At 50.5% G+C, this 25,623-nt stretch overlaps 1 long non-coding RNA gene across 8 annotated transcripts; it reads left to right on the top strand.

Moving 5' to 3' along the window:
- Window positions 1-1,972: 1,972 nt before the first annotated feature.
- LOC129545390 (uncharacterized) lies at window positions 1,973-25,269 on the top strand. Of its 8 annotated transcripts, none has more exons than XR_016036656.1 (6): window positions 1,973-2,107; window positions 15,403-15,446; window positions 15,899-18,344; window positions 18,783-18,966; window positions 21,355-21,499; window positions 24,800-25,269. It is a non-coding gene; the product is annotated as an uncharacterized LOC129545390 (long non-coding RNA). The 8 variants fall into 8 exon arrangements; XR_016036654.1 differs by having other exon boundaries at window positions 1,975-2,107; window positions 8,580-15,446; XR_016036652.1 differs by having other exon boundaries at window positions 15,403-18,344.
- Window positions 25,270-25,623: the final 354 nt, after the last annotated feature.

The following is a 25,623-nucleotide window of genomic DNA, read 5'->3' as shown; positions in this document are numbered from 1 at the left end:
CTCCAACGCTCACGTCCTGGACCAAGAGGGAAGCATGGTAACCCGCTGCTTACTGGGGTCTCTTCCTGGGACAATGAGTTCCTCGAGGACAGGGACCTGTCCCTTTTGCCAGTGTGGTCCCAGCATCAGCTCTGGGCTCACCAGACAGAGGGCAAGCAAGCCTTAATTCAATGAACAACCTCTAAACCTCAGTCAGCCTTCTCGCCTGACCTAGGTAAGGTAATGGGGTGAGTTCAGTAAGAGAGTATATATACTATGAGCTTGGCACATAGTAGGTCCTCAGGAGGAAATGGGGGTTAATGATTACCAGTCCTCTGCCTTAAGAGGGGTCTGACTTAGCCCCCCTTTCGCTCAACCCTCCTCCAAGCCCTTACTGGAGAAACCATCCCGCGGGGGTGGGGGCGGGGGGGGGGGAGGGCGTCCCCCAGCCGGGTGAGCCCAGAGGCCCCACCTTGCCTCTCCTTGAGCACCCCCCGACCCAGATTTCTGGAGTTGGAGCCCAACATGCCTTCACGAGAGAGCAGGGACGTGAGTTGTAAGGCCAGTGGGTGAAAGTCCAGTGCAGAGGCTACAAGCCACCTCCCTGGGAGGTGGGGGCAGGGTAGGGGCGCAGCTGGGGCAGGAGAGGAAGGGGCTGTCTGTGTGGCTCACTTCCTCTGGCTGGGGTCCCTGGGAGCCCCACCCACCCACCCAATGGCATCAGGAGCGCCCACGGGGTTGGGTGATGTGTCTTCCGAGTGTGACACCCGGCCGCCAACAGAGGACAGCAAATACATTTTTTATGATCCTGGGAGGCTCAGTCCAGTCACGTTTGCGTGAAAAGAGGCTGGGCGGCCAAAGGGTACAAGTCATGTCTCAGTTATGTGGATACTCTTCGGGCAAGAGGGGTCACCTGGGGGTTCTGGGAAAGGGGTGCAGCAGCGCGGGGGCAGACTTGAGGAGGGGGCTGGGTTGTGGGAGAGGGTCCCCCATACTGTTGGAACCTTCTGAAGTTCATGGAGCGGGAGTAGCTTATGCGGGGTGGGGGGCGGCGGTCAGCACCAGGCGCCGGATCTTAGCCAGGTCGGGAGAGGGTACCCTCATGCCCCACCCTTCAATTTCGAGACTGTCTCTCAGAGCCTGGGACTGAAAGTATCAACAGGACTGGACTGGGTGAGGGGAAGCACAACTTTAGGTTTAGGGTTGGTATTTTGGGGAGTTCTTGGGAACAGAGCATGTCCGTCCAATTTCAACCCTGGGGCTTCTGGGGGGCCCCCAGGTTAGGAGGCCGCCAAGGGGTGGGTGACCAGGTGTGGGGCCAGACTTGGTGCAGCCCCGACTTCTTCTGTTGGTTCATGAGGGGTAGGGGACTGAGAAGCAGCAGAGGAAGGGCTAAAAGCACCGGCTGGCACTGTCAGTGAATGGTCCCGAAAGTGTGTGTGTGTGGGGGGGGGTGATGTGGCGGCGAGGTCTGAATCTTAAGCAGATATATCCCCATTCAGACACCCCCGGCTGAGGGATCCCTGGAGCGCATTTGGGGGAACCCTATCCTCCGCCCCCCCTCCCCGGAGGGAGGCCCAGCCTAGGCTCCCTCCTCCGGGCCGCGGGGGTATTGGAAGTGGGGGATCTCCCATCTCCCCCGTTCCCCCACCCCCAGTTTGGAGAACCCCAGCCTTTGCCCCCCGCATAGGTCGGGGCTGACGTCGCCGCCGCATTTCGAGGAATGCCCCTACCCGCCGACTATATTTGGCGAGGGTTTCTAGGAAGGACCCCACTCCAGACCCAGCCCCCGCCCCAGCCCCCACCCCGGGCCGGCGGGCGCGCTCGGCTTCCAGGTTCTCGCCCTCTCTCCCGGGCCGGGGAAGAGCGGCCCAGCCGCCTGGGCCGCCGCCGCCGCCGCCGCCTCCCCAGCGCGGCCAACCCCGGGCTGGCCCAGCCCCCGCCCCGGGCCGGCCGTAGGGCGTGGGGGGGGAGCGGGGGAGGGTGGGGACCGGGCCGGGCTGGGGGGGCGGGGGCGCGGCTTTGTGGCGGCAGCGGACCGTGGAGGCCGGTGCGGCCCCGTCGGCTCCGCGCTCCCGGCAGAAAGGGCTTTTCTACGCCCCCCGCCCATCACTTGGATCTGGTCTGGGTAAGGAGGGTTTTTTTTTTTTTTTCTGGAAGTCCCCCCCCACCCACGGTGAAGGATTTGAGGCTGGGCTCCAATCTAGGCGGAGGCTGCAGGGCCCGCGGGGCGCCCCCCGCCCCGCGCACGCCTCCCAGGAGCCCTGGAAGGCACAACCCCGGGGGGCTCCCCTGGCACCCCCAGAGGCAGCAGCGGCGGTGAGTCTCCCCGTTTTTCCTGCATGGCACCCCTCCCCCGGGCCAGGGCAGGGGCCGCGGCAGGTGGGTGCCCAGGCCCCCGGGACGGAAAGGGGTGCGGGGCGGCTGCCTGGGGGGTGGGTGGCGACGCGAGAGGGGAGGTGGTGGCGGGGGAAACGCGCGACTCTCCCGGGACGCAGCGCTAGACGCTCGTCTGGGAGGGGATCCGCCGCCGCTGCGCGCCCCCCGAGGCGGCGGGGCTGGGCTCCCCCGCCTCCCCACGCCCCTCCCTGGCTCCGGAGAGGGGCGTGTTAGGCTGGGAGGTGGAATGGGGGCGAGGCAGCACCCCTCACCGCCCTAATGCCGGGGCTCGGAAATTAACGAGGCGCTTTGGCAGCCTCCCACCCCGCCCCCACCCCGGAAAGCCCGTTCGGGAAACTGACTCGCGGCGTGACCCCGATATCGGTGCCACGCGGAGCGCAGGCCGCCCCGCTCGCCCGTCCACGCCCGCCGCTCCGCGCCGCTCCACGTGCGCCCGGGGCCGCGCTGGCACGAGTAGAGGGGCCCGGCTCCAGCCTCCGGGGGCCGGGCCCCGGGGACGACCAGAGAAGCCGGGAGCGTCGTCCCCAGAGAGTTACCACCTCCCCGAAGTAAAGTTGGCCGCCCCCTCCCTCCGAGGAGCAGGCAGCCATGGCACTGTTGGCTGTAGCTTTTGCTGGACAGGAGTTTAAAAAAAAAAAGAAAATCTAGATTCCGGGGTGCGGATCCGGGTGGCAGGGCCCGAGACCACACCAAGTTGCTCTGGCAAAAGTTAGAAGAAAAAGGAAAAGTCATTTTGATTTGGGTTGGGGGAGGAGTGGCGTTTCTGGTTTCTCCTGCTTCCGAGCCCCACCGTGGGGAGCGTTGGAATGTGCCGCTAAGATCCTCTGAGGACACATCCATATTTATAATTTATTTTTAGGAGAAGTTGTGAAAAAGGGAGGGGGTTTAAAATGGGGAGAAAAGGTGTGTGTAGCCGGTGGCCTTTCCAGAACCCAGAGGCTAATTGAGCTATTAAGATGGAAATCACTTACCCCAGTCTGGGCAAGTTGCAAATTTGACTTTAATAAGACAATTAAGGGCACAAACAACTAAACTTGAGCTGCATTTGGGAAGGAGCAGGGGGAGTGGGACCGCAGGAGGCATCCGGCACTCCTTTTGCGTTTCTGCTCATGGACATTTTGGACGCTGAAAGCCTTCCTCCGAAGATATCAGGCCCAGCTATGGGTCTGGGGGTAAGGGAGGGAAAAGATACCCCATGGGGCAGGCAGCAAACGCCCTCCCCTTCTACCAAGCAGCCCTGGCTTTGGGAAGAGATCAACTGTTATCCTGTCATTCCTTCAGGAAAACCCAGTAATGATTCCTTTAATTATCCAGGATTCTCCAAAAATCTGCCTCAAAGGCAGCCTGCCCCACTTGCTGTGTGAGCTGTGGAGGGGGACACCCTTCTGGAGAAAGGAGGCTTTGGAGGCTGTGGTCCCAGAATCGGGGTTTTGAGGGCGAGATGAGTTTATGTTTTATCCAACTGGCCCACAAAGTCCCGCTTTTGGGGTCATTCTAGACGGCGAGGGATTCAGACTCCAGCAGCCCCTGTAGGGAGAGGGCAGAGAGCTAGTTGCACTGTGAAGGTGGTGGGGGGTGGGGTGGAGAAAAGCCCTGGTGGGAGAAAGGGGGGAGGTTTGCTACTTTTGGTAAAAGCGAAAGGCCGTGTCTAGATGATCATTTTTGTGTATGTGTATGTATGTGTTCTCTGTTTGTTGAACCTGCTGTTTTCAGGGGCCTTTCTTTGGGAGGCCCAGAAGGGTATGAGAAGGTGAAAGGAACCCTCCAGTGGTTTATGTTTCAGTAGACAGGATTTTAAGGGAATGAGTGATAATATGGGTCGTGTCAAACCGTTTGACACCGTCGAAACGAAACATCGCTGAAATCGTGAATTGCAGTTACGTTAGATTTGCCTGCTTGCCCCGACGTGGAATCGCAATGTTTCTTTGCCATTCTGTTACCCTGGATCTTAGTTATTTTATAAGGAACTCTGGATAATGTGTTATCAGGGAATTCTTTAAGGCAAGGGTGATGGGAGTACAAATGTCCCTCCCATTAACCTTATGAAGTTCTGTTAGTTTATACACACACACACCCCTACCCTCCAGTTGTAACCTATATGGATTTTCACATATCTTAAGTTTATTTGCAAACCTGGATTTCAGTCAGGTGTTCACAGCAGGGCATAGAAAAGGGAGCTGTACCTGAAAAACTTTTGAACACAAAGCCCCTACTAGAAAATTCGAGTTGAATAGAAATGGCACATAGACACACTGATGACATGTGCACTCCTGGGGCCTTGGCAAAAACGAGTTCTTTACTTTTCCTAGTTCTTTCCTTTTGTTATGGGACACGATGAAACAGCACAATTTTCAGAAGTCCACAATCCCAGCGTGGCTGGGCGATGGGAAATTGTCATGTTGTGAATTGCTGAATCGTCACCCCCTATCATAGTGCCAGAGAGCTGACTGTCAGGTCCTATTTGCTTTGCTAAATAAGGACATCTCACCAAATTAGCCTCTAATGATACTTCTACAAATAGGGTGTTTTACGTGAATTAACAAGGCCGGAACACCAAATGTCGCGCCGAGATACTGAGCTCTAATCGCAGCGATGAAGCTGCATGTTAAAATGACTGAATTGTTAAGTGTGGAAAATCAGAATTGAGTGCTGAATGTGAGCCGGGGGCTGCTTTAATGCGAGCATTTGCAACAGGAAAGCCCCTGCTTACACTCAGCCCTCTGAAAGGGTGCCTGTAATTATGAATACGTTAAGCAAACTCCCCCCCAACACACACACACCTCCCTGCCCCAAGCCTGGAAACAGGCATAGTAGTATGGTGAAGAGATTATAAATCAGCACTTTGCAGTGAGAAGTGGTCATTAATTCGGCAAATAATCACAGTTTCTTTTCATATTCTAACCACTGCCCTCCATACTACCCAACCAATAAGAAAAAAAAAAAGCCCAATGGTGGAACTGCTGAATACATTTCGGTGTTTCTCCTTTTGCTCCCCTGTGTGAAATTTCACTAATCAGATGTCATCCTGCCCCGCCCCCAAGTGGATTTCAAAAACAAAAAATAGCAACTTTGAATTTCAGTCTTAGCAAGACACAAACTATAGGGACTCCCATAGAGGGGAAAATGTTTCAATAGGAAAGAATATAGAGTAGCTGGGGGGGTGTGTGTGAAATATTTAGAAGGGGGGCTCCAATGAAACTGCTACTTCCTTAAAAATAAAACTGCGTTTCTGACTCAAGCCAATGAAAGCTGGAAAAGTCCCTAAGGGAGCACTCTCTCTATTTCTTGCTTCTCAGCCTCCCACCCCCTGAGATTAAGAGCAAAAAGAAGAGTCTGGCCAGAGAAATTTACAGCTTCCTAATGGTAGACCAGCTCAGCCTCTTGTAATTGCCATTGTAGAGTAAATACAGCTATTTTAGGCATGAGGATAGAAATGGATCTGATGAAAAGTGAAGGCAAATTTGGTCCTTAGACTCACTTGCCCGAAAGGGCATCCTCCAATAAAATCCATTTTCCTTCTGGAATTTTCTTTCTTGCTCAGCATCCCAAACTTGGGAAAATGCAAAGTCCTTTTTGCTTCTCATATGGGGGACAAGGTGAAAGTAAGCGCCCAAGACAAACACCTATGCAAACGCCATATAAAAAAACGATCACAGACTTTAGGCCTAGTGGCTGTGCAGGCTTTTCAGTCAAAAGGGTGCATGTAGAAGGGAGTTTGGAAGGAGTGGATCTGGGGTCCAAAATCCACCCCAACCAAGTCCTCTTTCCCAGCAATCTCCATTGTAGGGGGCTGCGTAAATATTTACAAAGCTGACTTTACATCACCTTCATGGTATAAAATATTTGAGTTGAAGGAACCCCAAAGCAAACCCCTTTCTCAGCATCTCTGGAAGGGCTGCACCATTAGCGTGAAAGGGGAGCAAACCTCGAAAATGAAAATTCATGTCGGTGTCCCCAGAAAGCCATTGGCGGGAGGCACTGGGAAGACGGCGGCAAATTTAGCATTTGTGGGAGGCTTGGGCCCAGGCGGGGAGGGGAGAGCCCCAATGTGGCTGCGCAGCGCAGTGTGAAAGTTTTCTGAGAGACGTGCCGAAAACCAGACTCCCTGGTTGGAATAACCTGTGAGATCAGTGCCTGGGCCTGTTGGCATCTCTGCCCAAAACAGCCTGGACCGCCGCCAGCCCAGGCCTGAACGTGGCCTTGGAGCCACCACTGGAGCCCAAACAAGTCCCAGACAGGTGCTCAGGGGGGTCTCTCCTGCTGGGGTCCTCGGGGGGGGGCACGCAGCATTTCTTGGCTAGAAGGGCAGCGGCGGGTTGTGTGTGGTTGGGGGGTGGGCGCTTAGACCCTTGAGAACAGCCTCCCCAGAGACTCTTCAGGGTTGACTGTCCCAGTTACCACGTGGCCTCTGTGGAGGGCAGAACCCAACTTTGCTCAGAGCAGGCTAGCAGGTTCCAGGCCCGAGAGCGCTGAGCGTTCTCTCCGCCCTCCCTCCAGGCTGAGATCCTGCCGTGATCCTGCCATTTGGGGTGGGCCGAGGCGGGCATGGCACAGGGCCAGCCCTGGAGCAGGGACACATTGAAGCTACCGAGCAAGCCACCCCATGTGGGTGTGTTTTCACATGCCTTCTCCAGCCAGAGGCCATCCCCTCCACCTGGGGTCCTGAGCCCTCTTTTTTCAATCCAAGTACAGGGAAAATCCATGCCAGGAGGGCAAGGCTGCAGCCTGAAAGTGGGGAGAAGGCTATGGCAGGTCATCCGGGAGCCAGGGTCAGGGGGTAGATGAGGGCCCTGCGTCTGAGCCAGTCCTCTGGGGGTCGGCAGAGAGAGAGAACTGGGTGGGCCCAGAGGGATAAAACACGCAGCAAAAAAGCCTGCTCAGCCTTGGCACCGGGACACTCCCTCTGGGGGTGGTGCACCCTGGCCCGAGCCAGCCAATCCCACGGGCCTCCCATTTGGCCTCAGTAACTGGACTCCAGGCCACCAAAAGGCCCGTGGGTTCCTGATTGTATATCTTCGAATGGCATTAAAAGGTCCAGACCAGGCACTCGTAGGCCAGGCCATATTTAGCTTCAGGTTCACCCGGAGAATATTTTAGGTGCTGTTTGAAAGGCGAGATCCAGGCCTGGTTGCCGGCTGTCACATGGCAAGTGTAGGATGGCTCCCTCGCAGGCCTGGCCGGGTGGGTGCTGATGGCCACGGATGCCTGAGTCCTTGCCAGAGCGTCAGGGCCACGCAACACAGTGCCAGGGAGCCAGGGAACACCCGGGTCGTGGGTTCTGTGTCGGCAGGGCTTTTCGCCCCATTTTTTGCTCTGATGGCGATAAGGCCACTTCCATTCACAGAACTCACAGAGGCTGTTTTCAGCCCCTTCTTCCCCGATGGCCCAGTGTGATATGCCAGCTTGCTGAGCAAGCAACCGCCTCCTCCTGTATCAGCAACAATGGAGTGGTTAACCCTTTCAAGGCCAGGGTTGGGGGGACGGGATGCTGACTGGCTGGGGGGGGGCCCTGTCCCCAGAGACCCTTGGAAGTCACGCATCCCAGGGAGCCCCGCCCTTGATTCCTTGAGTCGGCACCCTGGACCTTAGCCGTGGTTTTCCCACTCTGGCCCCATCTGTGATAACCACCAGGCTCCCCGACCTAAGCTCTCACCCTTTACTTGTTCATACAGCCCTGGAAACCCGTGCTTGCTTATATTTTCATCCGCATTTCCGAGTTGATAACTTTCCACATCCCAAAGAAAGGAGAGATGGAAGGATACGTGGTTCACTCAGATTAATAATGAGGGTTGGGGATGATAATCATTCGTGGTCTGGGGGAGATGGCCCCAGGCTCCCTAGAATCACTTGACCTGAGGGACTGATCCTTATCACCTGCCCTGGGATCCCAGATCCTGGTTTTCTGGACACGAGGTGCATCTGTATGGAAACCGCTGTGTGGAGACCTATTTAGCCAATTCTTAGCCTTTAGGGAGCCTGGGTGGAGCCACCGCCGTGCACCAGGGAAAGCGTCGGCTTGTCTCAAGTTTGCTCTAACTATCTGCATTTTTTCCTTTTTAGTTTTGGCTCTTTGGGTTCCAAGAGCCCCCACTTCCTGCCCAGCTGGTTGGTTACCGCAGGGAAAATGAGGGACTTTTGGGGGCAGATGTGTTTGCATTCCACTATCATAATGCCCCTAAAAATCCTTATTGCTCTTGCAGTATTCCTCGGGGGTCCTTGGACCAGCCGCAGCAGCTGAGTTCCTCCAGCAACTAAAAGAAGAGAGAAAGATGTCCCCCCTGCCCCCGCCCCAAACCCTTCTTTCTGGTCCCTGGGAGTGCTCCCCTGGTGGCACTGAGAACTGGTTGGTGATCACCACGGAAAATAAAATAGATGTCATCCGCAGATGGTTGCTAAACATGCTTTTTGCCCTCCAGGGTCCGAATGTTGGAGATGAGGCTTGGGAAACGGGACAACTGCGGCTGCTGTCCGCGTGTGCTGTGGGGGTTCATGGCGGGGGAGGTGGGGAAGAAACAAGTGTTACCTGTTTGACGAGGCCAGTTCACATTTAGCCTGGGCCTTCCAGCAGGGCCTCTGGGCTCCTCACCTTGGCAGAAGCCCTGGACACTCATGACTGGCTCACCGGCTTCCCTGAATCAGCCCACTTTCCTACCCTCTGCCTCGGTTTCCTTCCCTGGCAAGGGAGGGACCACCACCCCTGTGCTTCAGCCTGAAAGCGTTCTTACTTGTACCTGCCGTGTTATCGTGAGTTCAAGTGATAGACAGGCTCAGAAGGCGCTGGGGAAGTGGGGACAAGCATTACACTTGGAAGCTGTCTGTGCTGAGACTAATACCTGCCGCGCAGGCAGAGACAACTCAGAGAGGAGCAGGACTGCGGTCCAACATATGCACAGGTTTCTGCAATCCTGGAATCAGGCAGCCCCAGCTCTGCAACTCTTGCAGTGTGTCACCCCCCAGACAAGTGACTCAACCTCTCTGGGCCTCCATTGCCTCTCATAGGAAACCCACATTTTGGGATAGAAGTTTCTCAAGTCTGATAGGCACGGGATTTTAAGTGGTTCCTGGCTAGAGATGTAAATTATTCAAACAGGTATTTCTTTGTACAGCGGGTTTTTACTGTGGCAAGCGCTTGGCTTTCAGTTTAGGGTTTCGGGGAGAAGAGCTCTTTTCTTTTTACATCAATTTCTTGCCTGGAGAATCCCCATGGACAGAGGAGCCTGGCGGGCTACAGTCCATGGGGTCGCAGAGAGTCGGATACGATTGAGCAACCAAGCACAGCACAGCATGTAAGATAAAGAGGGTGAGTTGCTTGCAAGGAAACGTTCAAGCAAAGGAAAGTACAGGTGGCAGGATGGGGCAGGACTCATGATCCTTTGTAAAGTTTCATCTGCTTTTTCTTTTGATCCTGGCTTGTGGGATCTTAGTTCCCGGATTAGGGATTGAAGCCGGGCTCTCAGCAGTGAGTGCTTGGAGTCCTAACCACTGGGCAACCCCCCATAGTCCACTTCTTCAGAATTCTCATTTGTCTTAGGGATTTTCCACACCTGTGGAGTTGGTGTGCCACTTCCAACCTATGGTAGGCTCCACCTGTCCCAACCTGGGTGCCACGAGTCTCCCCCTGCCAACTCCCGCCCTGTGTGCCAACACTAGTGAGACGGCTCGGATCTGCCCCCACGCCCACCCATAGCTCTGATTGTTTTAGAATCTTGCGACCCCAGTGCCCTCTTTCCTGGCTAAGGCACCTCTCTGAGCCTCAGTTTTCTCTGTGAAATGGGGAGAATAATTACCCACCCACCCATGCCCCCCCGCCCAGAGCAGTATGAAGATCCAGAACTCAGTTGGGCAGCTCTGGTGGCTAACAAACAGGGCACAGTTCAGAAGGCGGTGGGCACCGGTGACCCTGGGATGGGCAGGGGCACTCCTTGGACAGGCTGGTGCCCAGCCCTGTCATCCTCTCCCCGCCCACCCCTGGGATGGGGAAACAGCGGGCACTGGGTCCCAGCCAGCAGGGGCGGGTCTGGTTTCACTTTCTGCTGTGTCATGGGGTGGGGGGTGGCATCGGGACCCAGCTGGCCAGCTGGGGCGGGCACCGAGAGACTGGTGGACAGCTGGGGCCCAGCTGCCAGAGCACAACCTGTGCCCTCGCCCTGCTGCCTGCCGGGCTGGGGGCTGGGCCCCAGGGATTCCCTTTGAATGCCTCTTACCTGCCCCTGCCCCTGCCTTGTGCAGTGGGAGAACCCCAAGTGAGAAAAGCCAGCAGGGTGTGAAATGGTTCTTCTAGCCACAAGATCTCCCCCAACCCAGACACGTTCTTTAGCCCGCAGTCTTGAGGTTCCCAGAACTGCAGCTATTGATTCTGCATTAGAGCGCTCTGGCTGGACGCCTGCTTCCTGCTGCCTCCACTGGTGCATGCCTCCTGAGGGCCTACTGTGTGCTCGGCACGGTCCCCGGGGCCAGGGATGCCGTGGGAAGCAAGACCGCACCTGCCCTCCTAGGGCTCCCGGTTGAGTGGTGTGGCAAAATCAAAGGAGCAAGCAAAGAGAGAAGGACTCCCACGCGATGGGGACAGTTCCGCACGGTCCGCTTCACATTAGCGTCTCAGGGAAGGGGCATGTGTACCTGTGTGTGTGCGCACACGTGTACGTGTCAGGGAGGTGACAACTCCTGGAACACATAGGTCAGCTGAGAACACAGACCTGGGGGGCCAGGTGTCCCCAGTTTGAACCTGGGTTTTTCCACTGACGGGTGTGAAACCTGAAGCAAATTTCTTCTCTTTGGGCCTCAATTTCTCTGTCTCTATAATGGTACCTACAGAGCAGGGCTGCATGGAGGATGAAGTGACTATCCGTAAAGAACTAAAAACAGTGCCTGGCATCGACCGTCCGCTGTCTAAGTCTCAGCCACTGTCCACTAACTGAGCATCATAAACATGCCCTGTTCTCACAGATGGCGTGAGGCCGTCTCCACAGGCTGAGAGCAGCAGTGATTCTGTTGAGCCCAACCCCCCCACACTCAGAGCTTTACCTACCTCCTCTCTCTAGACACACCAGCCTCAGGCAGGCCTCAGCATCTCTTTGTTCAGATGAAGAAATGGAAACTCGGGCAGGTGAAGAGATGTGTCCAAGTGGACCCAGCTTAAAAGCAGTTTGACCCTGGGTGTGGAGTCGGCTTCACAGTGTGGGCCCTGCTAGTTCAATGCTCCACTCTTGTTGTCCTGAAATTCTGAATAATTTTGGGAACAAGGGGTTCACGTTTTCGTTTTGCAAATTACAAAGCCAGTCTTGCCCAGATCTGACTTCCTCCAAAGCTGGCCCTCTTAACTCCTAACATCAGTCTCTCATAGACAGATGGTCCAGAACAATTTTCCAGTTCATCATTACAGAATTTAGTGTGGGACTGAAATCCTGGGGAGCATACAGGACTTACTACGGGGCCAAATTGCCCTAGTGTTTGTTTGATTGTCTGTTGACCCCATTAGAAGGAAGGCGGAGCAGCTGCCCAGGGCAGGTGGTGAATCATTCGTTGCTGTATCCCCAGGGCCTGGCATGTACTAGCTGCTCAGTTAATAATTGTGAAATAAAGCAAATGAATGGCAGGCCGCTGGATCTCCTTAACTAAAACAGATTTAAATGACACTACCAAGAAAGCAGGTCAAAGTGGTGGCCATCCTCCCCTGGCTTCTGGACAATCCCCTGAAGGGTGTGGAGGCAAAGGTCTCTTCCCTCCCCAGGCGGCAAACCTGAATGCCAATACCTTGCAGCAGATTACTGTTTAAACAGGTTCTGGGACTTCCCTGGCAGTCCAGTAGTTAAGACTCCGTGCTCCCACTGCAGGTGGGTTCCATCCCTGATTCAGGAATTAAGATCCCACATGCCATGTGGTATGGACAAAAAAAAAAAAACACAAAACAGGCTCTAGTGGGGACCTCAGAGGCAACACAACTGTTTAAAGAAAACACAGGCCTGGATTCCTGAGCACCAGTTATTGTAGAAGATGCCGTCTCAGCCAAAAGAATATTGTAATTCTGGGCAGGTTCAAGTCCCAGTCAAGGATCAGGGGGTACAGTTTCCTGGACTGCTAAACGAGAATTTGGATTTGGGGGGGTTCAAGTTCCTCTTTTCCTCTGAAATTAGAGTTTTTCTACACTCTTTCAGTTCCAAATTTGCTCCCTTAAAAAAAAAAATTTTATTTTACTAACAAGCAAAGAACCATCTGAAAATCCTTTAAGAGACTGACAACAATAATTAATGTGTTTTTGGCGAGCTGTTTTCACGGGCTCGATCTCTTTTGCTTCAGATAATCGGCATATGAAGTAGGAGTTACTGGTCTCATTTCTAAATAATGTCATAACTGCCAACATACACTGAGTGTTTTATATGAACTAAACACTTTACATGTATGAAGTCTTGTTGCATGAGCAACATAGCGGGAGGCACTGTTACTGCCTCTGGCTTCCTGATGAAGCAATGAGCTTAGAGAGAGGAACTGACTCGTCCAAGGTCGCACACCCAGTGTGTGATGAGCCAGAGTTCAAGCCGGAAACTTCCACATCAGGGGTCAGCCAACTTTTTCTGGAAAGGGCCAGATACTAAATATTTTAGACTTTACAGGTCCCTTGTCACAGCTACTCCACTCTGCCGTTGTAACAAAAAAACAGCCAGAAACATTAAGTAAATGAGTGGTCCTGCCTGCCTGTTCCAATAAAACTTTATTTACAAAATCAGGAAGTGGGGTAATTTTGGCCACACAGGCTATATAGTTCACCCCCACTGTTCCAGAACCTAACAACTGCCTTCCAGTTAGGAAGCACCTGGCCCAGGCCACATTCTTCCTCACTGTTTCGCCCTACCTGTGAGGAGACTCAGTCACGTCTCAGAGCAGAGGCCGCTGGGCCTTGGGAGAGGGTCAGTTGGCCCCTCTTTCCTTGGGATTATGAAGCTCTTGGAATTTACAACTATTAGGACTTGTTAGTGACTGCCATGGTTGATCGCCACGGGGACTTTAAAACTGTAATTTTAATAGCTGTTAAGTGAGTAACTTAAAGAGGAAAGTGTTAAAAGAGTTTTAGGAAAATACCTCAATGGGGCACTTTGGCTGTGGAAGGAATGTCTCTTTGGAGAAAGCATTTCTCTGGAGTTGGTGAGAATGGCAACAGGAGGGAAAATGTCTTAGGGCAGAAGAAGGTAACGAGAAGGGGAGATGGGAAGAGTGCGTGTGCCCATGTGTGTGCGCAGAGAGAGGGTGCAGGAGAGAGATTTCCCAAAGGCAGGAGGCTGGAGCCCATGGGTTCCTGACAGGAGAAGGGGTGGGGCGGGGAGACATGACTTTTTTCCCCAACAGCTTTATTGAGATAGAATTCATTTACCACATAATTCAACCATTTCAAATAGTACACCCCTCAAATGGCTTTGAGTACGTTCACAGAGTTGTGCGACAGTCATCATAATCAATTTTAAAACATTTCCATCACTTCAAAAAGAAATCCCTGTCCCCTTCACCACTCCCAACGAATCTTCTAACCCCCTCCCCCATCCCCCACTCCTCAACAGTCGCTAATCTCCTTTTCATCTCTATTCGCCTGTTCTGGATCTTTCATACACATGAAACACATATTTCATGTGGAATGTGAGCCTTTGTGACTGGCTTCTCTCACTCAACATTATGTTCTCAAGGTTCGTCCATGCTGCAGCCCAAATCAGAACGTCGTTCCTTTTCATGGCAGAATAACATGGCGCTTAGACTAACAGAACTTTGTCATGAAGGGGAATGCAACATGACGGAGAAGGGGGCAGGGGGAGCGCGTCCCCGAGGAAAGAACAGATAAGGACCTGGCAGCTCCTCCTGTTCTCTGTGGGATGTTCAATGAATGCGTGAATGTCCGTTCATTCAATTTCTTAGGTTGTTGTTTAGTCATCGGGGTCACAAAGAGTCGGACACGACTGAGTGACTAACACTTTAGTCACTAAGTCCTGTCTGACTCTTGTGATCCCCATGGACTGTAGCCTGCCAGGCTCCTCTGTCCATGGGATTTCCCAGGCAAGAACACTGGAGTGGGTTGCCATTTCTTTCACGGGATTTTCCCAGTCCAGGGATTGAACCTACATCTCCTCTATTAGCAGGCAGATTCTTTATTGCTGAGCCACCAGGGAAGCCCAATTATTTGAGTACTTACTATATTACTAAAAATTATAAATTTGGGGGGCTCCAAAATCACTGCAGATGATGACTGCAGCCATGAAATTAAAAGATGATTGCTTCTTGGAAGAAAAGTGATGATCAACCTAGACAACATATTAAAAAGCAGAGACATCACTTCGCCAATAAAGGTCTGTCTAGTCAAAGCGATGGTTTTTCCAGTAGTCATGTATGGGTGTGAGAGTTGGACTATAAAGAAAGCTGAGGGCCGAAGAATTGATGTTTTGAACTGTGGTATTGGAGAACACTCTTGAGAGTCCCTTGGACAGCAAGGAGATCTAACCAGTCCATCCTGAAGGAAATCAGTCCTGAATATCTATTGGAAGGACTGATGCTGACGCTGAAACGCTGATACTTTGGCCACCTGATACAAAGAACTGACTCATTAGAAAAGACCCTGATCCTGGGAAAGATTGAAGGCAGGAGGAGAAGGGGACAACAGAGGATGAGATGCTTGGATGGCATCACAGACTCGATGGACATGAGATTGAGCAGTATCTGGGAGTTGGTGACAGACAGGGAAGACTGATGTGCTGCAGTCCACGGGGTTGCAAAGAGCTGGACCCAACTGAGCGACTGAACTATAAATTAAGAGGCTAAGTTTGTCTTGTAACCAACAAGACAGACACAGTTGCTACTTAGGGACAGGAGAGGAAATCATAAACCACAGAGGAAGAAAATATTTTACATTTGATTAAAATAATATAGCAACAATGGCAGGAAACAATTACAACACCAGGTCTGAGTAAATCCTTGCAGATATGGGGTTTACAGACAGCATATCTTAATGCAAAGCCCAACTCAGGATTGTGGCAATCTTTCCCTCAGAGTGACTATGGAAGCAACACAGCCAGGAGAAGGCTCTGGAAGAGGTAGGTGGCTCTGGGTTTTTTGGGTTTTTTTTCCTGCCAGCACTTTCTACCCCTCCGAGTAAGAGACAATATGCCCAGTGGGAATATGGCCAAAGATGGCTGCTTATAACACTCAAGCCTCAGCTACAGTAATGGGTGCAGGTGTAGACACATGACTTGATATGAAAAGTCATAGCAGCCCACTTCTGAGCTGGGCTGCAGTGCTTGGTCCACGTGTGGTTGCGTGACCTAAGCAGGGCCAAGGCAGGATTGTTTCAAGTAGAGCTGGGGAGAGGATTGCTTTTCTCAGCCACTCAGCAGCAGCCAGAGCTACTAGTGACCGCAAAGGCTGAGGCCAACGTGGAGGGATGGAGAAACAAGGGATGGGATGGGGGTTTGGGGAGGAGACAGAGAGACTGGCGCTGCGCTCTGTGCCTGGATCCAAGAGTGACTCAGCCTCTCTCTTCCTTCAGCATGGTTACCCGAGTAGTGAATCCCCCATCATACCTCGATCAGATCAGCTCTGGTTTCTGTATGCACCAGAGCATCCCAATGCAGGACTTGGGAACTGTTTGTTCCTTCTCACGGACTGTGTGAAACTAAGCGGGGTAGGTTATCCTCAGAACTCATTCTTCCCTAGGTTTGCCTTGCTGTGTTTGGGAATGAGAGATTCTCCCAGGCCCCTCTCCATCTCTGCCCACCACCACCACCCTGCTTCCAATTAATTTACCACTGAATCAGAGCTCAACATTTATTCTTGGATTTCAAGTCCCTACCTCGTTCTGCTTGCTTGCATCTCCCTGACCTCATTCCCAACACACATCCACTTCTCCTCACCCTGCTCTCCACCAAGGACGGAGCCTGCAGCTTGTCCAATGCCCAGCATGTTAATGGAATGATTTACTTATGCATGTTCTCCCTATGAGTGGTGACCTTGAGCCCAGAGACCCAGGTCTCACTCATCTTTGCACTCCAGCTGCTGGCATGCAGCAGGCTGGCAGCAAGTGCGGGAGGCAGGGAAGGGCGAAGGGGAGAGAGGGTCGCTCCTTCCTACTGCTTCAGGTCAACCAGTGGGTCAAGTTCTATACTTGCTTCCTCTGCCAGATACTCTTGCACCAGGTGGACACACGGCTCATGCCCTCTTCTCCTTTAGGCCTGTCCTCCAACACCAGTCCTCCAATGCCCTGTACTGCAGTTCCCAGTGAACTGCACTCTCCCAGTCCCCATCTCGATCCCTACTTTCCTCCGTGCTTTCTTGCTCCCTTCCACCACCACTGGTCTTCCTCCATGCTCTGTTATCTACTTTCTCCCACCGAAATGTCAGCTCCAGGTGGGCAGCCATCTTTGATTTGTTCTCTGATGTGTCCTCAGCACCTAACAGATGCTGCTAATCATCTGTGGCACGAATTCACCAAAACCCCCTTACCAAATCTGTTTCTGCCTATGCACTTCACGTGGTCCATGTGTGGTCATGTGACCTAAGCAGGACCAATCCAGGATTGACTTCAGTGGAGCTGCTGAGAAGACTGCTTTTCCCACCCACTCTCCCAGCATCCAGAGCTCCCTGTGACTGGTGAACTGCATTCTGTATGTTGATATGGAGAAGGAAATGGCAACCCACTCCACTGTTCTTGCCTGGAGAATCCCCATGGACAGAGGATCCTGGCAGGCTACAGTCCATGGGGTCGCAAAGAGTCAAACATGATGTATTGACTAAGCAACAAAAATGCACTACGTGCATTTTACAGGTGCTGTGAGTGTCAGGTGATGTGTTAGGTTCCTAGGGCAAATACAAACTGAGTGGCTTAATACAACAGAAATCTATTATTTCAATGTTCTGCAGGCTAGAAGTCCAAACTTGGCAGGGCTACACTCCTTCCAGGTGCTCCAGAGGAAAATCCATTCCTTGCCTCTTCCCGCTTCTGGTGGCTCCAGTATTCCTTGGCATGTGGCCGCATCACTCTAATCTCTGCCTCTGTCTTCCTATGTTCTTCCCTGTGTGTCTGTCTCTGCTTCTCTCATAAAAGGATGTTTGTAGTTGCATTTAGTGCCTATCTGAATAATCCAGGGTAAATTCCACCTCAAGACCCTTAACCACAGCTTTTCCATATAAGGAAACCTGTGAAGGCTCTGGCAGAGAAATGGACATACCTTTTCTTGCTCTAGGAGTCACCATTCAGCCCTCTATATTATTTGCTGAAAGACCAGAAAAGCAAAACTTTCCCACCACCACTTCATTGGCCTGACAGACATGTGATGAAAAGAGTATTATCATCATATTACCGTGCTCCCGTCAGAGTGTGGAAATGATTTTTTAAACGCCATTTTCTGTGTTTTTAATTATCCCAACTTTCAAAAATAATACCATGCATATGGTAAGAAAAACAGTACAGAAACATGGGAGATACAGGAGGCCCTTTGCAATTTTCTTCTTAACTCCGGTTTCACTTTTTAAATGTAATCACCATATGCAGTCTGCATAATCTTCATAAATTTTCTAAGCATATTCGAGAGCACACACTTTTTTGGCTTCTAACATTAAGAACAGTGGCGGGGGGGCTGGGATGGTTTATATCCTGAAGGCACGACAGCCCTCTGACCCACCAGAAGCTTTCTAATGACTTCTAGCAATACACCACACTTAACCTCTACCCTACTGTCAGCACTTCAGTTAACTCCAGGATTTTAACGTTATAGATACTCTCTGGTATCTGTCCAGCTATACTGCATTGCATACACTCGTATACGTGGGATTTCCAGGTCAATGTGTACATTTTAAATTTCTACAGCTATTGCCCAGTGCCATTCACCAAGGTGCTGAAATTCACACGCCCATCAACAATGCACAGGTGAGGGTGTCTGTTGCCAACACCCTCGCCCATCCTGGCAAGACAACAGCGTGTCAGATCTCAAACCCAGGTAAGTGGACTTTCCATGTGGGCCTGGTGGAGTGGACACAGCCCGTGAGGTTGTCCCTGTAGCTGTCTGAGGCACTGAGCTGCTCAGAGCTCTCGTTTAGGTTTTATAAACAAAGACAGAGTCTGGGGAGGTGAGCCAGAACCATGCAGTGAGACGCATTGTGCAGCTCAGTATTTATTTCTCTAGCACAGCTAGAACTTAAATATGGTCAAAACATATTCTCCTTTTAATTTACACAAACAAATATGTTCCCGGGCTGACACCTCCAGTGCCAAGTTTCTAGGGGAAACGAAATTCTGCTGAAATGAGAAAACAACAGAGAGAAGATGAGGGTGGAAAAGCCACCACCATTTGCGTCGCACGTCCGAGCTGGGCTTCTCAGAGGGGTGTTTCAAAACTGGGCTGCTGCCTCTTGGTCTCTTTCTGTCTTTGTTGCAGATAAACCTGCCAGTAATTTCAGCAAATGAAACGTGGAACATGTAAAGGCCAAATGATGGAAAACACTCCGGTTTTAATAAAAGGAGGTCTGCTCGGCTGGGACTTCTCTGTCCTGCTAGTCAGGAGATGCAAAGATTTATCCAGAGAGGGGCTGATGAATTGAAGAAACAGAAATGAGGCCAATGTGAGTTGCCTTTCAAGAGCTGTGCTAATATAAAACCAAGCAACTTGAATTTATTCCAAGAGGGGATTAAAGCAACATGTTATTTTGAGTGATTGCTTAATTTATTGAGCTGTGGCTAGATCGGTAATGAAATACAGCCCTTGCAACTGATAACCTCTCGCTGTAATTGAACTTCTACAATTAAGAAATATTTTCTGAGAGTTTCTCTGGAACAGCTCAGAACTTTTAGTCTCCGTAGTTGGGTACTTTTGAGCACTCATTTTCCAGGCAAGTTTTCCTTTCTTTCTTTAAGGAGTGACAGGCTGATGTTAATAAGGAAAATAAGCAGCATTTTATTGAATGTCTTGTGTATACCAGGCACTTAATATACATTATCTCTAGTCCCAACCACAGCCCAAGGAAGTCATTCTTATTTGTCCCTGTTTTATAGAGATGAGGCTCCTAGATGTTAAGTGATTTCCCAGAGTGGTGGTGTCCAAGATGATAGCTACTAGTCACTTGTGGCTATTTCTGTGTAAATTGGTTTAAAATGTTTTAATCTAAACTTTCACTGCTTAGGTTGCACCAACAGCTATACAGGGCTAGTGGCCACCACATTGGACGGTGCAGATATAGACCATTTCGATTACTGCAGAAAGTTCCATTGCTCCGTGCCATTCCAGAGGTTTCCTAGGTAGAGACAGGCAGTGCTAGGTTTCAACCTCAAGTTAATGGGCTTTGAAGGCAGCATTTACCATAACCCTTGTTTCCTTCTCTTTGGCTGAGAAGGAAGGACTAGAGCAGTAATTCTAAACCCTGGCTGCACATTAAAATTACCTGGACCGTTATATAATCTCCTATCTGGCCATTTTAATGACTATACTCCAGATAAGCAAAATAGCTGTAAGACTGAATTATTTACTTTATCAACGTTTTATTATCTTTTAACATACCAACCAGTCCATTCTAAAGGAGATCGATCCTGGGTGTTCAATTGGAAGGATTGATGCTAAAGCTGAAACTCCAATACGTTGGCTACCTCATGCGAAGAATTGACTCACTGGAAAAGACTGATGCTGGGAGGGATTGGGGGCGGGAGGAGAAGGGGACGACAGAGAATGAGATGGCTGGATGGCATCACCGACTCGATGGGCATGAGTTTGAGTGAACTCCGGGAGTTGGTGATGGACAGGGAGGCCTGGTGTGCTGTGATTCATGGGGTTGCAAAGAGTCGGTCACGACTGAGCGACTGAACATACCTATACTGACCTAAAATTTTGGTGAATTGTACATTAAAAACAATTACCTGGACTGGAGCTTCCCTGGTAGTCCAGGAAAGCATGGATCTGCCCTCTCAATTCAGGGAGTGGGGCAGTGGGGGAGGCCACTGGGTTCGACTCCTGCTCAGGGAACTAAATCCCAATTGCTACAGTGGAAGATGCCACATGCTTCAACTAAGATCTGGCACAGCCGCATAAATAAAATTATCTGGACTGCTTTTTAAAAAAGTGTTAGGGTCCCAGCTCCAGAGATTCTGACTTAATTGTGTTTGAGAGGGGTTTTTATAATTCCTCATGTGACTCAAATGTGCTTTGTGAATTAACAGCAATCAGATGCGAGGCTCCACACACAGAATGGTGAAAGGAGCTGGTTCATTTGCCATGAGAATGTGATCCCTTGTGGGCCACGACATGGGCTTCTCTCAGAGCCATTTCTAAACCTCATCAGAGACCTCAGGCTCATTTCTGAGGGGAAGACTTAAGTGCTTTCTCACGTGCTTCCTGCTTGATGGCAGATCCAGTGGGGAGCTCTGCTTTTAGAAACAGGCTTTGTCGCACAGTCATGCAAGAAAAGAGATGTGGATTTGAGAGCACAGAGATGAAGTGGAAAACCTGGAGTCCCCAGTCTGAATGGGAAGTATTGGTATCACAAAATAATACACTGGTATTACATTTTGCCTTACAAAATAAAGCATGTGTTTCCCATCCCTGTCCACTGAAAAGGTTTGATGTAATGGGCAATTCAGGAAGAGTGAGCACTCGCAGCACCCACATTGTGGTCTCTAAACCCTACTTCTAACTAGAAGTGCTCTGTGGAGATAGGGCAGACTCCAGGTCTGAGGCAGGAAATGCACAGGATGAGCGTGAACAGCTTGTCATCCAGGTGGCTCAGAAACTGTCACGGACTTAAGGGGACTCGTCAGAAAGGAGTCAGTGTGAAGTGATCCCCACTGGCCAAAGGTGGGACATTTTGAGCATTGATAAGTATAATAATTGCAATGGATGAAAACGGGTTATGTATGTCCAAACCTGTAAGTTCACAATGATACTCAGAAAAACAGGAAAACAAACTCATTTGTCATCTTTGGAGGATGTTGGGACTGACCTTTTTTTTTTTTTTTTATCTCAGTTCCCAGACCAGGGATTGAACCCAGGCCACAGCACTGAAAGCCTGGAATCCCAACCACTTGGCCACCCGAGAACTCCCTGGGACCAGCTTCTTAGTTTGAAAACTGTCAAATAAAGAGGAAAGAGTCAAGCATGTATCCTTTCTGGTATGAGCCATACTTTACAGGAACCAAATGGCTGATTTGGAGAGGTTTCTTTATAGACGTGTTCCAGCTAACAAAGACAGAAGAAGAGCATTACTAGGCTGCCATTCAACCTCTAATGGACCTAGACAGTGGTCATCAATGGCTGGCTGCTAACATCATGAAGGGGAACAACCACAAATTATGTGCCTTCAAATAGAAATAGGAAGCATCCACTAGGAAGCAGTCATACAAACACAAAAAGAAAACCAAACAAATCTAAGTGGACTTCTAGATCTAACTACTGATTTATAAGAAACATAGTGCAGAGACGAACAGGTATTATGTCAATACAATACCAGCTGCTGCTGCTAAGTCGCTTCAGTCGTGTCCGACTCTGTGAGACCCCATAGACAGCAGCCCACCAGGTTCCCCCATCCCTGGGATTCTCCAGGCAAGAACACTGGAGTGGGTTGCCATTTCCTTTTCCAGTGCATGAAAGGGAAAAGGGAAAGTGAAGTTGCTCAGTCGTGTCTGACTCTTCATGACCCCATGGACTGCAGCCTACTAGACTCCTCCGTCCATGAGACTTTCCAGGCAAGAGTACTGGAGTGGGTCGCCAGTGCCTTCTCCGACGATACCAGCAGAGGGATGCAATAAGCAAAACCCAGACTGGGACACACTATACAACTACCAGCTCAGTTTCCTCAACAAATAAATTGCAAGAGAAGAAAAAGCGAGGGGAGGAGAATCTGTGGGTGCAAATCAAGAAAGGGTAAGAGCCGTATGAACCAATCACAATGTATGAACCATATATGACTCTTGATTTTAGCCAGCTGTAAAGAAGACAGTTAATGAGACAACCAGGAAATTGTGAACAGTGGATATTTTCTGATTATTAAAGCATTATTGTTCGTTTTAGTAGGGATGACGGCAGTAAAAAAAAAATCCTTATTTTTGGTCATAAACTATTTGCAGAAGATATCTGGAATTTGCTTGTAAGTATCTAGGATGAGGAAGGAGGGTATAGATGGAACAAGGCTGGCTGAGTTGGTGACTATTGAAGCTGGGTGATGGATAGCTAGAGTGTATGGTACCACGTACTTGCACGCACTTGTGTTATTTGTTTGACCTGCATTGCTGGCATCTCTGAGGCAAGCCTGGGGAGCAGGCTGGTGATACATCTCAGTGCATGCATGTGTGCACACCCTCTTCTGTCTCCATGGCAACTAGCGAGGTGAGAAAGCAGCATCCGAAAGGTTCGTGTCCACATGAGGATCAAGCCAGGCTGCTGGTGTTAGGCTCGGCCCATCACAGCTGCTCCCTTCGGAGAATTCCTACTCAGATCTTCACAGCCCTACTCCCTTCACCAGATTTGCCTCCTGCACTCCTTTGCCATCACTCACGCCTTCCCTGTGCGCCCCCTGAGGAAGCAGAGGCCAGTAAATGGAGAGAACAAGACCCTGAATCAGCTCCAGGCTCAGTTCTTGACTTCTCCACTTAATGGCAGGACTTTTCACCTCCCCGAGCTTCAGTTCTCTCACCAGTAAAATAGGCATGATGCAACCTCAGTGAACTCAAATCTTTATTATGGGGAGACAGTGGCAAAAAGGACCTTGTTTCCACCTCATGGAACTAGACACCTGAAGGTGAAAGGCAGTCAAGAGTATGTACTGTGATAGAACTCTGACCAACATACACAGCGTACCAAAAAGCAGAGACATCACTTTGTGGACAAAGGTCTGTATAGGCAAATCTATGGTTTTTCCAGTGGTCACGTATGGATGTGAGAGTTGGACCATAAAGAAGGCCGAGCACCGAAGAATTTATGCTTTTGAACTGTGGTGTTGAAGAAGACTCTCGAGAGTCCCTTGGACAGCCAGGAGATGAAACCAGTCAATTCTAAAGGAAATGAGTCCTGAATGTTCATTGGAAGGACTGATGCTGAAGCTCCAGTACTTGAACCACCTGATACAAAGAGCTGACTTATTGGAAAAGATCCTGATGCTGGGAAAGATTGAGGGCAGGAGGAGAAGGGGATGACAGAGGACGAGACAGTTGGATGGCATCACCGACTCAATGGACATGAGTTTGAGCAAGCTGCGGGAGATGGTGAAGGACAGGGAAGCCTGGTGTGCTGCGGTTCATGGGGTCGCAGAGAGTCAGATACGACTTAGCAACTGGACAACAACAAGGGACTTCCCTGATGGTCCAGTGGTTAACACTCTGTGCTCCCAATGCAGGGGGGCTGGGTTCGATCCCTGGTCAGGAAACTAGATCCCACATACTGCAACTGAAAGTTTGCATGCCACATTGAAAATCCCAAGTGCTGCAACTAACCCAGAGCGGCCAAAAAAAAAAAAGAGTATGTACTGTGATAAAGTACATGTTTAAAAAAAATTTTTTTTTTAAAACTAGCAGTCACTAGTGAGGAAATACCATAACTCATTTTTTTGACCCTGCTGCTTGTGTGATCTTAGTTCCCTGATGAAGGATCAAACCCGGGGCCCAGGCAGTGAGAGCACCAAGTCCTAATCACTGGGACCACCAGGGAATTCCCATAACTCTTAATCATAATGTCATAATTCTTAATCATACTTTTTGTTAACCAGGACATCCACACTTTGCAACTTAAGAGTATCTAGCTTTGCCAAACCCATAGAATATTTTTACTTAACTGAGTGCTCATATATCCACGAAGTAAGTACTATTCTTCCAACTATTTTATGGAGGAAGTGATATACTTGCCCAGGGCTGCACCGTGGGTACATGGCCCTGCCTTCTTTGCTCAGCCCTCTGCATTGATTCGGCTCTGAAATGCAGCAGCAGGGCCAGGAAACCAGAACTTCCAGGAGATGAAAAGCTCACCACGTCAAACTCTTATTTTGCAGTTAAGGAAACAGTGGCCCAGAGAGGCCAAGTAACTTATTCCAAGCCACACAGAAAATCGGCCGCTTAACCTGTGTCCAAGCTGCTTGGGGAAGTCCCACATGCTAAAGGAGGCTGCTTCCTGCCCCATTTCAGCCTGTCCCAGGGTGGGGTGACCAGTCATCTCGGGGTTTCCCGGGACTGGGAACTTTAGGTGCTTAAATCAAGAAGTCCTGAGCCAACTAGGATGAGTCAGTCCCTCTGTCTCAGAGCGAGGCGTCTAAAGGGATGTTTTCTAGGACGTGAGAACCAGCGCCAAGTCCCCACAGAAGTACTGGGGTTTCAAGCCTTATATAATTAAAACTGATTATTAATATCTAGGCTCCCCCACCCCAGCCAGACTCCCCACCCACGGGAGGCAGGGACCGGTATGTAATGTACACTTCTGTTTTACAGCCCCTGATTCAACGATGACACATGAATGATGCTCAGTAAACAGTCATCAAATGGACCAACCAACCAGGCTATCACCACCTCTGACTGCGCCTCCGTCTGAAATTGCAGAAACCCTCTATAGCCGCCGTGACCTCCAGTTCCCATTTCAGACAGGCTGACATCCACGATATCACATGATAGAAGGTGACTCCAGAGAGACTGACTATAAGGCTCCTGGAGGGAGCTATGGCAGACAAGAGTGGGTGTGGTTTTTCTTTAATTATTGTACCTGTTTTGTCTGTTCTTTCTTGGCTCTGTTCACATCCCCACCCCAGCACCAGTGCAGGAAAAAAAAAAAAAAAAAACAGAACAAAAACAAAACATCACAGAGTTTGAGACAAGATAGCTGGCCCATTCCCTCTCTGCTTGTAATTAATGCTGAAAATGACTTGCCTTGGCCACAAAGGTAATAATAAAGTCAGGAAGTCTGATTATTTGGCTACTAATTTCCTTCTAGGTTCCCCCCCTGCTTCTCCTTTCCTTAAATTAATTCCAGAGTTCCTCCAGATTTCTCGTTGCTAAGCTATAAAGTTCCAGGTTTCCCAGCTCCCATGCTGATTGGCAGGGAGGTTCCAGGCAGCTCCAATCAGAGGCAGGTTGCTGAAAGGCGCATCCACATTGCAGCTTGCCCCGGGGTACTGGAATTTTTTCCCTGATGTTATGAACCATCAAAGTCTTCCTCTAACTGTGCAAAACCTGTTCTCTTGATCTTGTCTGCCTCTCTCTTGGTGTGCAGGCTACTGAGGGCACACCAGAAGTCCTGGAATATCCCCCTGGTCCTGGAG

The sequence above is a fragment of the Moschus berezovskii genome, chromosome 27 (assembly GCF_049115385.1).
Source record: "Moschus berezovskii isolate FMDL1 chromosome 27, NW_MosBer_1.0, whole genome shotgun sequence".
Classification (NCBI taxonomy): Eukaryota; Metazoa; Chordata; class Mammalia; order Artiodactyla; family Moschidae; genus Moschus; species Moschus berezovskii.
The sequence above is the reverse complement of the archived record's forward strand: the minus strand, read 5'-3'. Positions and strand labels throughout refer to the sequence as shown.